Raw genomic sequence first — 11,308 nt, forward strand, 5'->3', positions numbered from 1 at the left:
ATGGTGAAAATTTCCCTAGTAGAATTTTGGCTGTGTTGTGCCCAATTTTTTGTTTTCTAACATGAAGATTCTGAACTCGAAAACAGAAATCTCTCTGGATAGCCAATTCTCTCTCGCGTCTCTCTGGGGTTTCCCGTGGTCAAAATCATCCACGAAAATTTCTAGATGTAGTTAAGGTCCTGAAGAATTGATGGTGAAAATCTCCCTAGTAGTATTTTGGCTGTGTTGTGCTCGGTTTTTTTGTTTTCTAACATGTAAATTCTGATGTCGAAAAACAGCAAGGTGGTGATGGTTGTGGTGATTTGAAAGGGTTTTTTTGGAGGAGGTTTAAGGAGGGTATTTGGAGGGTGTTTGGAGATTATTTTGAGGTTGGAAGGAGGTTGATATAAGAGAGGTGTTTGGTGGTAAGTGGTGTGATGAGCAAAGGTGGTGAAGTTGATGATCTTAAAGTTTGATGAAGAACATGTGATGAAGATGGTTGATGGTGTTCTTCATTTAGCTTGTTGATCTTGGTGTTCTTCACTTTCTCCAGGGATTTATCTTGTTCTTGAAGAAGATGAAGATGGTTGATGGTGTTCGGAGTATTTGGTGTTTGTAGGAAGTGTTACAAAAATTACAAAATGAACGCACACACTCTCACATACAAACTCACGTATACATATATGAATGAACAAATATCTTCATGCACTTGAGTGTTTGTTGAAAGGAATAGTAGCTGGTGTATGCAAGTTGTGGTAGAGTAGGAGGCAAAAAACGTGGGAATGGGTTTAGCTTCTCATTTCCTTGACTTTTCCTTGTTTACTTTTCCACACAAAGATATATATATATATATATATATATATATATATATATATATATATATAATACATATATACATATATAATACATATATATATATATATATATATATATATATATATATATATAATACATACATATATATATATATATATATATATATATATATATATATATATATATTGTTGAAACTGTTCAGTCGCACAACTAATTTTCTCGTCTATGCGTTTTCTGTCTTTCGCGTGTTTTCGTATTTTCCGTTTTGAACACGCATTCGCGCAACCTGAAATAACTGATAATATTTGTCAGAAAAAATAAAAACAGTTCATCTTATTTCAACGATGGTCACATACAAAAACATTTTTCAACAAATCCTACATGGAGAAGCTCAGCTTTCTTGGTGAATACGAGATATAGTCTGATTTCACTTGGTGACACCCTTATGGTCACGAGGTGAAGAGCGATTTTAATGAAACTTTATATATGAGACATGATATATTGATTTGGAGGAGGATGTTGGAGTTTTAGATAATTTCTGGATAGAAAACCTGTGAAATTTAACATTCTAAGACCATTAAAATGAGAAGAAGATTGAAGAGCAAGAGAAGTGAAGATTGTATCAAGAGTTCACATCAAACATTTGGTTTGCTTAGATTTGATCATGTCTAGGTTACTTTCTTATGTGGTTACGTGTTTCTATTTGGAGTTATAAGCTAAATTATTAACCTTTCGTTTAGTGATGATGAACCATAATACTATGTATTAGTTTCTAATTTACATGGATTTATGAAGTTGGTTTAGCTTGTGTTTGATTTATCAATACCTAGCATGTTAAAATTTTTAATCCTTGTTGCTTAGATTTCAAGTTTGGTGTAGTTGAATGACAATTTTAATTGCATGAACTTGTTTACCTAGTTGTTTATGATCATTAAACTGCTAGAGTTAGTGATTAACCAAATCCTATAATAGGTAATAAAGATAATAACTTTAACTGTCTTAGAGTACATAATTTGATCATAGTTCTGTTTGATTATTTGTCTTGATCATAGATAATTAATCTTAGATATATGTTACATAACCCAATAATCTTTAATAATCAATTTAGTGTCCACTTATGTATGACAATTGCATAGTTGTTCATGAATTGGTAAAAATGTTAGGAGTTCATATCAAGAATTCTAATAACTTTTATATTGTGTAGGCTCCCATTTTATCGATTGGATCGGAGCGGAAGATATTACCAAGAAGATAATCATGTATGAACATGCTGAACAATATATGTGAGTAAAACTGTAGTAGATAGATAGAGAGATATAAAATATTACAAGAACACTCATGGTTGGGAGAGATAACTCTCTCTTGGTGGGAGAGATCCCACCACACTCTCTCTAATCTACAAAGTCTACATAGTGCACTCTTACAATAAAAATAACCATCACCTCCACTTTATATACTAGTGGAGGGAATATGATTTTCATACAAGGGAATATTCTAACCTAATAAACACTCAACATTGTAGAGCATTTTCATGCTCCAACAATCTCCCCCTAAATGCTCGGAAATGGTGAGGGTAAAGCAGTGATAAAAGGCAGAACATCCGACAGGCAGGTCCGGTAGGTCTGGTGTTGAAGTGTCTCGGAAAAGCTGAAGTTGTCGTGATCTCGGAATCTGGCAATGGAATCTCTAGCATCAAAGTATAAACAGAGAAACCCCAATCTCTGAATAAAAGTATGAAATCCCAATCTTCGAATGTGATCAGTCCCCAAAAACCAATCATCTTCATAGTCTCCCCCTCGACTGTAGAACCAAAGAGCACAATCTCGAATCACACAACATCTTCAATATTCCGAAATCGAATGATAATGCACCAAATAATCTCTGAAGAATAACCTGCTGAAAATGTGAAGCATCCAAAAATAAAGTCCGAATGATAAATAATGTGATCCGAAGACATGGTCTAGCAATGCCAAAACTTTGATCGGAAGATCAAAAATAAGTGTCACGCCGCATTGCTAAAATAATCATCGTTTTCAAAATATCGCAAATCCAAACTCGAGCAATCATAAGATCGGAACCGGATGAAAACACAAATGAGACATCCCAAAGTGTAGAGTCTGAAGATAAATAATCATAATCCGAAGAACATCTAATAATGCCAAAAATTCGATCTATGAAGATCAAAAACCAGTGCCACATCACACTACTAAATGAATCTTCGTCTTCAAATGTTTCTAACGTCAAAACTCCAATAATAAACCAGAATGGATGCGCATAATTATCCCCCTATTTTTGATCGATCAGGCAATAAAGATCAAAAATAATCATGAAACCGGGAAAGAAAATATGTCGGATATGATGGAGCATCGCACGCTCCCCCTTGATGTGAGCATCTACCAGTAAAAACGAGGATATTATTTTTTGGTCATGGGTAGACATGGTGATGTATTGCCGAACTGAACAAACACTGTAGAATATATCATAAAATCCACTGCTGAAAAATCATAATGCTGAACCGAAGTAATGCCGATAACCGAAATGCAAACTCGAACTCCCAAATGATGGTCCGAAACCATATATAAATAGTCTGAAGGGAGTAAAAATGCGAGTAGCTCGGTAGAAGTGAGACACAAAAATAATAATCTCTGAACCAACTGTGTCATCACTCATAATCAGCAAGAAGAATGAAGCCTTGAACCATGGGGCTAAAATTGGTGTTAAAAAAAAATGGTTTTAATAAAAAAAATTGGTTTTAATAAAAATAATTGGTTTTAAAAAAGTAATGAGTGTTAAATAAAATTAATTGGTTTTAAAATAAAATGAAGGAATAAATTGGTTATAAAAAAATGGAAATTGGTTTTAATAAAAAAGCTTAAAAGGAATGAGAAAAAAAAAAGGCGGAGTTAAAAAAAGGTTAGGAGGTGGATCCATAATGAAAATGGATTCACATAGGAAAATGGGTTAAACCGAAAAAGGTAAGGAGTGGAATAGGTTAGAAGTAGAAAAAGTTTAGGAGTGAAAATGTTAGGAATAGAGATTCATGAGGGAAAAAGAAAAATAGGGTCAGGAAGGAAAAAGAAGAGGTTAAGGTCCGGATAATTTTTTTTTTTACTGATTCCGGAAATGGGTGGGTTTCTAAGTGAAAAAAAAGGGTTCCGGAATGGGTATTGGGTAAAGTGGGTGGGTTCCAGATTTTAATTTTTTTTTTTGGTCCGGAATTTTTTGGTTCCGGAATTGGGTTTTAAAAAAAATTTCGTAATGGATTTTTAAAGTAAAAAATCTGGAATGGGTGAGGGATAAGAAAGGTACGAAATGGATGTTTGGTTCTGGAAGAGGTATTTGGAAGAAAAGGTCCGGAGTGGGCTTTGAGTTCGGAATTACGTTTGGTCCGGAATGGTTTTTTTTGAGTCCGGACATAAGAATGGTCTGGAATGGCTGTTTGAGTCCGGAGCTGCTATTGGCTTAGGAAATACTGTAAAAGGCAAGTGGATGGGTCGAGTCCGGAAGCAAATGGTTCTTGAGTGTGCATGCATTAACCGACAAAAGAGAAAATATCATTTAATTATCTGACCTTCTCTCTCCTCTGCACATTTTTGTCGGACAGATAACATGTTGTTGGAAGCACTGCATCTTTAATACATGTGGGACCCGGGCGCTATGAGCTGGCGAGTTGAAGTTTGAGTGGGTCGTCACTTGCTGAATTGTCGAACGGTGAATGGAGCGTGAACTTCAAGCGCCGAAGCTGTGATTATTCTTGAGGCTGGCACGTGATTGTTGTAGTCTCCAAATGCAAGCAACAATTAATGCTTGATGGAAATTCTTGTTTGACTTCAAAAAACTGCAGGTTTAATGTATGTGGGACCCGGCTGAGAGGAGCACAACAGCTGTATGGAGTATCATCGCTTTTTGTAGGAAGGTAAAAGTGTGGCAGCAACAAATTAAAAAAAAATGTGTCCCACAACAATGCTCATTTGACGTGTACTTCACCAAACATGTGAACACTTTCATCACATGTGCCGACAAAAAGATGCTACTCCAGTCATCATTTTTTTATGTCTCCAATGTACTTTTGACTTTCTTCTTATAGAGAATTAGTCCTACATGTAAATTTCCTTTTCAGCCTAAAAACCGCAAGCTTCAAAGAATGTGCTTTTCACACATACGAAATAATAAGCTTGTACATTACTAGCCAAAACTTGTACTCTTTGAAAATTGATTGCCAATTCTCTCCAAAATCCATAGCATCTCGGAAAATCTTATCCACAACTCATTTTCATCTCTAAAAAAAATCACATACTCCGAACAAATGACTAGCTGTTCAACCTCTTACCCCAAAATCATATTTTTGTCTTTTTCTAAACACCTTTTTGCATGGGATAATAAGATCAAACACCATCTTTTTTAAAAAGAACTTCATCTTCTTCAGCAAACATATTTTTCTTTTCATAAGCTCAAATTCAACAGCAGCAAAAGTGTAATGAACAGTAGCAGCAAAATTTTTATTTTTCTAGAACATCACCAACAAAACAGTAAATAACTCACAGAAGATTTTTCAGTTGCGAAGGCTGAGACAATCTTCATAAATGACGAAAATCTTCAAGATAATAAACCAATCGGAATCGTTCCCTTGAAATAATCGTGAGATCTCCAAGGTCTTGCTCTGATACCACTTGTAGGCTCCCATTTTATCGATTGGATCGGTGCGGAAGATATTACCAAGAAGATAATTGTGTATGAACATGCTGAACAATATATGTGAGTAAAACTGTAGTAGATAGATAGAGAGATATAAAATATTACAAGAACACTCATGGTTGGGAGAGATAACTCTCCCTTGGTGGGAGAGATCCCACCACACTCTCTCTAATCTACAAAGTCTACATAGTGCACTCTTACAATAAAAATGACCATCACCTCCACTTTATATACTAGTGGAGGGAATATGCTTTTCATACAAGGGAATATTCTAACCTAATAAACACTCAACATTGTAGAGCATTTTCATGCTCCAACATATTGGTAACCAACTAAATTAATCCATGTATTGAAACTAACCATAGGAAAAAAGGGGATTCAAAGCTAAACGGAAGTGTCTTTATTCTTTTGATTACAATCGTATTTAGTTAGTTGTTTGCGTTAGTTGATTAGTGATTTAAGTAACTTAAGCTAATTTGAACGTGCAAAATTAGATAAAAAAACCCCCCACTTTAGTTGTTTTTCTAGATTAATTTTTAGTAGTGATTTTATTAGCTAAATTCCATTCCCTGAGATCGACACCCGACTTACTTTTTCGATATTATAAACTGACTAGGTACACTGCCTATAAGTGCATAAGTAGATAAGTTTTGTTAGGTTTTATAACTTGAAAACCGGTAGGTATATATGTGCACATCAAGTTTTTGGCACCATTGCTGAGGAAAGACTTATTTATGCTTTTATTTAATTGATTTAGGTTAATCGATCCTTTTTGTGGGGTCAAAACCGCAAAAAGTTAATTTTCTGCATTAAATTAATTTTTCTGCTTTTACAGTGTTCACGTCGTGACCAACTCTCTGTCACGACGTGAGATCTGAATTTTCAGTTTTTCATTTATTTACTTTTTAGTTTGTTTTTACGGTTTTTGTTTTGTTTTTTTCAATGATTTATGACCAGGGGATCACAGCTTCCTATCACACCACCACTTGAAGATCCAGAGTCCGCATTCCACCAAAAGAAAGATAAGAAGGTCGACGAATCAAGTAGTTGTTTTCACGTGGACAAGTTCGAAAGCTTTTTGAAGACTCCTTACAAGAAAGGAACCGGATACGAGCCAGGAACAAAAAGCGATTAAGAAGATGAAGTCAAGAGCGAGATAGAAGCAATGGCAGATATAGAAACAATGACCATGGAGGAGTACAAAAGGCAGATGTGTAACGACAACGGTCCCGGTCTCGTTCCACCAGAAATTCGCGTCACGAAGAATTTTGAGCTCAAGGGAAATATCCTCTCGATGCTTAAGGATATTTCATTTTCCGGGAAAGACTATGAAGATGCCTTTAAACATATTGATGAGGTATTGGACATTGCAAACTACTTCAATGTTCCAAATATTTCAAGAGATGCAGTGCTACTCAGCATGCTTCTAGTGACATTTACAGGAGATGCCAAAATTTGGTTAAAATCACTAGCACCTGGAACAATTAGAACCTGGACCAACCCTCGTGAAGCATTCATTGAACAATTCAACCGTCCTTCAAATATAGCCAAACTCAAGAAGAATATAGCAAACTTCCAACAAAACGACGATGAATCCTTATATAAAGCGTGCGCGAGATATAAGGGATTTCTAAGAAATTGCACTCAATACGACCTCAATGTGCAACAAGAAGTGTCTATTTTCTATGATGGGATAAACTTGACCACAAGTAAACTCCTTGATTCTCAAGGACCGATGATGAATAAGGATCCGGCTACAATCAAGGCATTGATTGGAGAATTTGCCTAGCATTCGCGAGAATACTACAACCCTCGTGAAGACATTACAAGAGGCAAAGTAAGTGGAGATGGAGGAAACAAGAACTTAGCAGCGGTTATGGAAAAAATTGAGAATATGGATAGAAGAATTACCAAAATGGGCCAATCTATACATGCAATACAAGTAGGTTGTGACAATTGCAATGGACCACACTTAACAAAAGATTGTGACTTAGATGAGAACGGTAACTGAAAAGCGCAAGTTTGCTACTCGAGTGGTGACCTGTATGATGAAGATTGGAGGAAGCCTAAGAGGGAATGGTTGCCATATGATGAATACAATAAGGTTAAAGAAGAGAAGTATCGAAAAACCGGTCGACGCTACTACCAAAAAGAACAACCACCGAAGAAACCAGATTTTGAGTCAATGCTGAACAGGTTCATGGAAGCAAGTGAAAAGAGGCAAGATGATACTGATGGTACAATAAGAAACCAACAAGCTTCCATTACAAACATCAAGACTCAAATAGGCAACTGAAAAAACTTGTGATCGAGTGATTATTCCCTAAAAATACCAACTCAAAACCGCAACCTCACATCATGGCCATTTCCACTGAAGAAGACACCATCTCTGAGCCCTTAGTGATGCTTCATGAAGCCACAAAACAACACTATCCACAGCCAGAAGAAGATAAGTTTGAAGCAGAAAAAGCTGTTATCCGGTTTTCACGACATGACAAGCTTCATGTCACGTCGTGGGATCAACAGATTCTGACAAAGACTTTTTCGGTTAATCCTTATCAACCACCATTACCTTATCCTTCTCAAGCAAGGCAACATCCACTAGAACAAGAGCATAATAGATTCATCAACCAAGTGAAAGGAATTCCAATTAATATCCCATTCATTGAATCCATAGCCAAGATGATTTCTTTCAAGATCTTCTCGACAATCATCAACAACTAGAAAAAATGTACAAAGTTCTTCTTAATGAACAATGTTCATCAGTCATAATGGAAGGAATACCAAAAAAATATGGGGGATCCAGGATGCCTAACTTTGCCATTTGTCACAACTAGCATTTTTGGCTAGGAAATTCTATCTATGTATGATCAACTCTTGATGTATCTTGTAACTTTAAGATTGATGCTATACATGTTATTCATTTCAAAAACAACTATTTGAATAAAAACTCACTCGTGAAGCCCTAAACCTAATTCAATACATTTCATACACTCAACTTTGGGTTGTAACCCTAATACCTCGATTCAAACTCTTATTGGACCAGGACCCTCTTATTGGGCGTAATGGGCCAATAAAATCTCAATTGGATTATTTTGGGTTAAGGAACCTCATTTGGGCTCTAAATGGACCCACATTCATTAAACTATAGCATTTTGGGCCATAAGACTTTTTACGGGCCTTATTGGGCCTAAAATGTCTCACTTTGTTTTCATGGGCCTTATTAGGCCAAAAACCACATATTAATTGTAATGGGCCGAAAACCCATTCCTTTTAATATTTTGGGCCGAAAACTCATATGTGGGCCCACATGGATCGAAAAACCTCTAATGGGCCAATGCAATATCAAGCCCAAAAGCCATGTTTTTCTTTCTACCCTCCATTCCCGGTTTTAATAAAAAAAAGAAGAAGAAAATTTATTTGAATTAAAACCTTGACACCTCATCTTTACTTAGTGGTAATCTATGTAATATATCTCACATGTATCTAAGCACCTACACTCTAAACCACCATGTATTAACCAAACCTAATCACCTCTCTCTCTCTCTTCTCTTCATAACTCTCGGCCATAAGGATCCCCACCACCACCTTCATTTCACTCTCAAACTCACTAAAAATCCTCTCTAGAACACCAAGAAAAATCCCTTCCTTCCTCTCCAAATTTCGTGTGTGCATGTGTGTGTGCTCAAGGATACTTCATCAAAGTTCATTCTTGGTAAGATACTTTCTATTCAAAGTGTTTAATTTCATTTTATGTTAAGTCCTTCACTCATGAACACACCATTTTGTGATCCAAGCTTCTTAGATCTTCATAAGTTCGAAGATCTTCTCAAAAGGGCTTGCTAAGGCTGAAAACTCCTTCAAACTTCTCACCAAAACCGAATCCATCAACCAAAGTGAGTTCATACCCCTTCTTTTCGGTTTTATATTGTTTTTGGGGGAGGATACAAGTTGCTTTGTGTTAGATCTATGTGTTTATGTATGTACATGTGTGTTTTTCCATGTTATATGTTGTGATTATGTGCTAAAACCTCATGATACTCGAAGTTGCTAACAAAACTTGGTGATATTTGCAAAGTAAATCATTACATGTAACTTACTATGAAAATGGAAAGTTTAAAACATGTTATGATACAAAAAGGTGAAGCCTTTAGGACATTCAAGGTTTTTCAAGGACCAAAAGAGTCATTTTTATATAAAAATGGGTCTTAAAGATATTTATGGTTTTAAAAGGGCCAAAAGTGTTAATTTTCACAAAATAGGCTTAAAGTTGGGCCTTCACGGTTTCATGGGCTAAATTTGTAAACTTTTGATATTTATGGTTTTAAAAGGGCCAAAAGTGTTAATTTTCACAAAATGGGCTTAAAGTTGGGCCTTCACGGTTTCAAGGGCTAAATTTGTAAACTTTTGACTTTTGTGGGTTAAATTTTCATTTGAAATAAATTTGAGCCAAAAATTTAAATTTTCGGTTAAATGGTCTGAAAATGTAAATTTTATTAAACTTGGGCCGAAAAGGTTAAATTTCTATACATTTGGGTTGTAAATATCAATTTTCATCAAAATTGGGCCGAAAATGTTATTTCTAACAAAAGTAGGCTAAAAATGTTATTTTAAATAAAATAAGCCCTTAAATGTAATTTTTTGGTCGCAAGGGACTTAAAGCGTCATTTTTACCAAAAATGTGCGTTAATTGTAAATTTTCAGCTTAATGGGCCATAAATGTCATCATTACAAAAAGTGGGTCTTTTATGTCATTTTGGTAAACAATTGAGCTAAAACAAACAATGTAATAACAACGGACTAAATACGTCGTTTTCACTTTTATTGGGCCTGGAATATACCTTACATGTTTATTGGGCCTTAGTGGTTCATTTACATGCTTATTGGACCTAGAATATACCTTACATGTTTATTGGGCCTTAGCGGTCCATTTATATGCTTATGGGCCTGGAATATACATTACATGTTTATTGGGCCTTAGTGGTCCATTTATATGTTTATTGGGCCTTAGTGGTCCATTTACATGTTTATTGGGCCTGTAATATACATTACATGTTTATTGGCCTCAGTGATCCAGTTACATGCTTATTGGGCCTGATACTTTCGCCACATGTCGTTGGGCCTTAGTGACCCATTTACATGCTAGATAGGTCTTGTATATTAATTTCATGTTTATTGGACCTTATAACTTAAATACGTACACGGAAACATTAATTTGAAACGGTAAACAATGTGATACATTGTTCGCGTAAATATAGTTAAGGTTCCTGTGAGACGTTCTTTCATTCATACCTATCTAGTGTACAACCTTTAGTCTTGGAGTTATAACCAGAGTCTCCTGGAGGGAGAGCGAGAGTTTATGTATAGATCTATACGGTGTTGACCGCCCTGCACCTGAGCTGTTCGCTACAACTAGACTAGGCCAGTCTAGGGTGACAAACGTCTTACCTTAAACAAGCGACGCCTGAAAAATGTCATGTCAGACAGATCAGCCATATCAAGTATGGTTATAACGACTTAAATAGAAAAGAACTCCACTATAAAATTTACGGAATACATACACAATTCTAAAGTTGCGATACTATACAAACACCATTCTATGGTCTTAGGGTTTTAAGACCACAACACTTTTATAAACGGAAAATATCAGATTTTCTAGGAAAACACACAATTATACATTACCTTCTACTTACAACAGAAAACATAGAAATTTTGGAGTACACTCTTTATACATTTTCAAAACCGAAACACACATGCTTTAATACAAGATTTGATACAAAGCGTTCAAACAATTTATTTCTTTTACAGAAAATATCGG

The 11,308-nt window shown here is 35.5% G+C and overlaps 1 non-coding gene across 1 annotated transcript; it reads right to left on the reverse strand.

Annotated features, from left to right (window-relative positions):
- Nucleotides 1–7,039: 7,039 nt before the first annotated feature.
- Nucleotides 7,040–7,146, reverse strand: LOC145168014 (small nucleolar RNA R71). Its single transcript, XR_013741610.1, has one exon. It is a non-coding gene; the product is annotated as a small nucleolar RNA R71 (small nucleolar RNA).
- Nucleotides 7,147–11,308: the final 4,162 nt, after the last annotated feature.

This window comes from Lactuca virosa, chromosome 3 (assembly GCF_052849685.1).
Source record: "Lactuca virosa cultivar CGN04683 chromosome 3, Lactuca_virosa_CGN04683_v6, whole genome shotgun sequence".
In the NCBI taxonomy this organism is placed as follows: domain Eukaryota; kingdom Viridiplantae; phylum Streptophyta; class Magnoliopsida; order Asterales; family Asteraceae; genus Lactuca; species Lactuca virosa.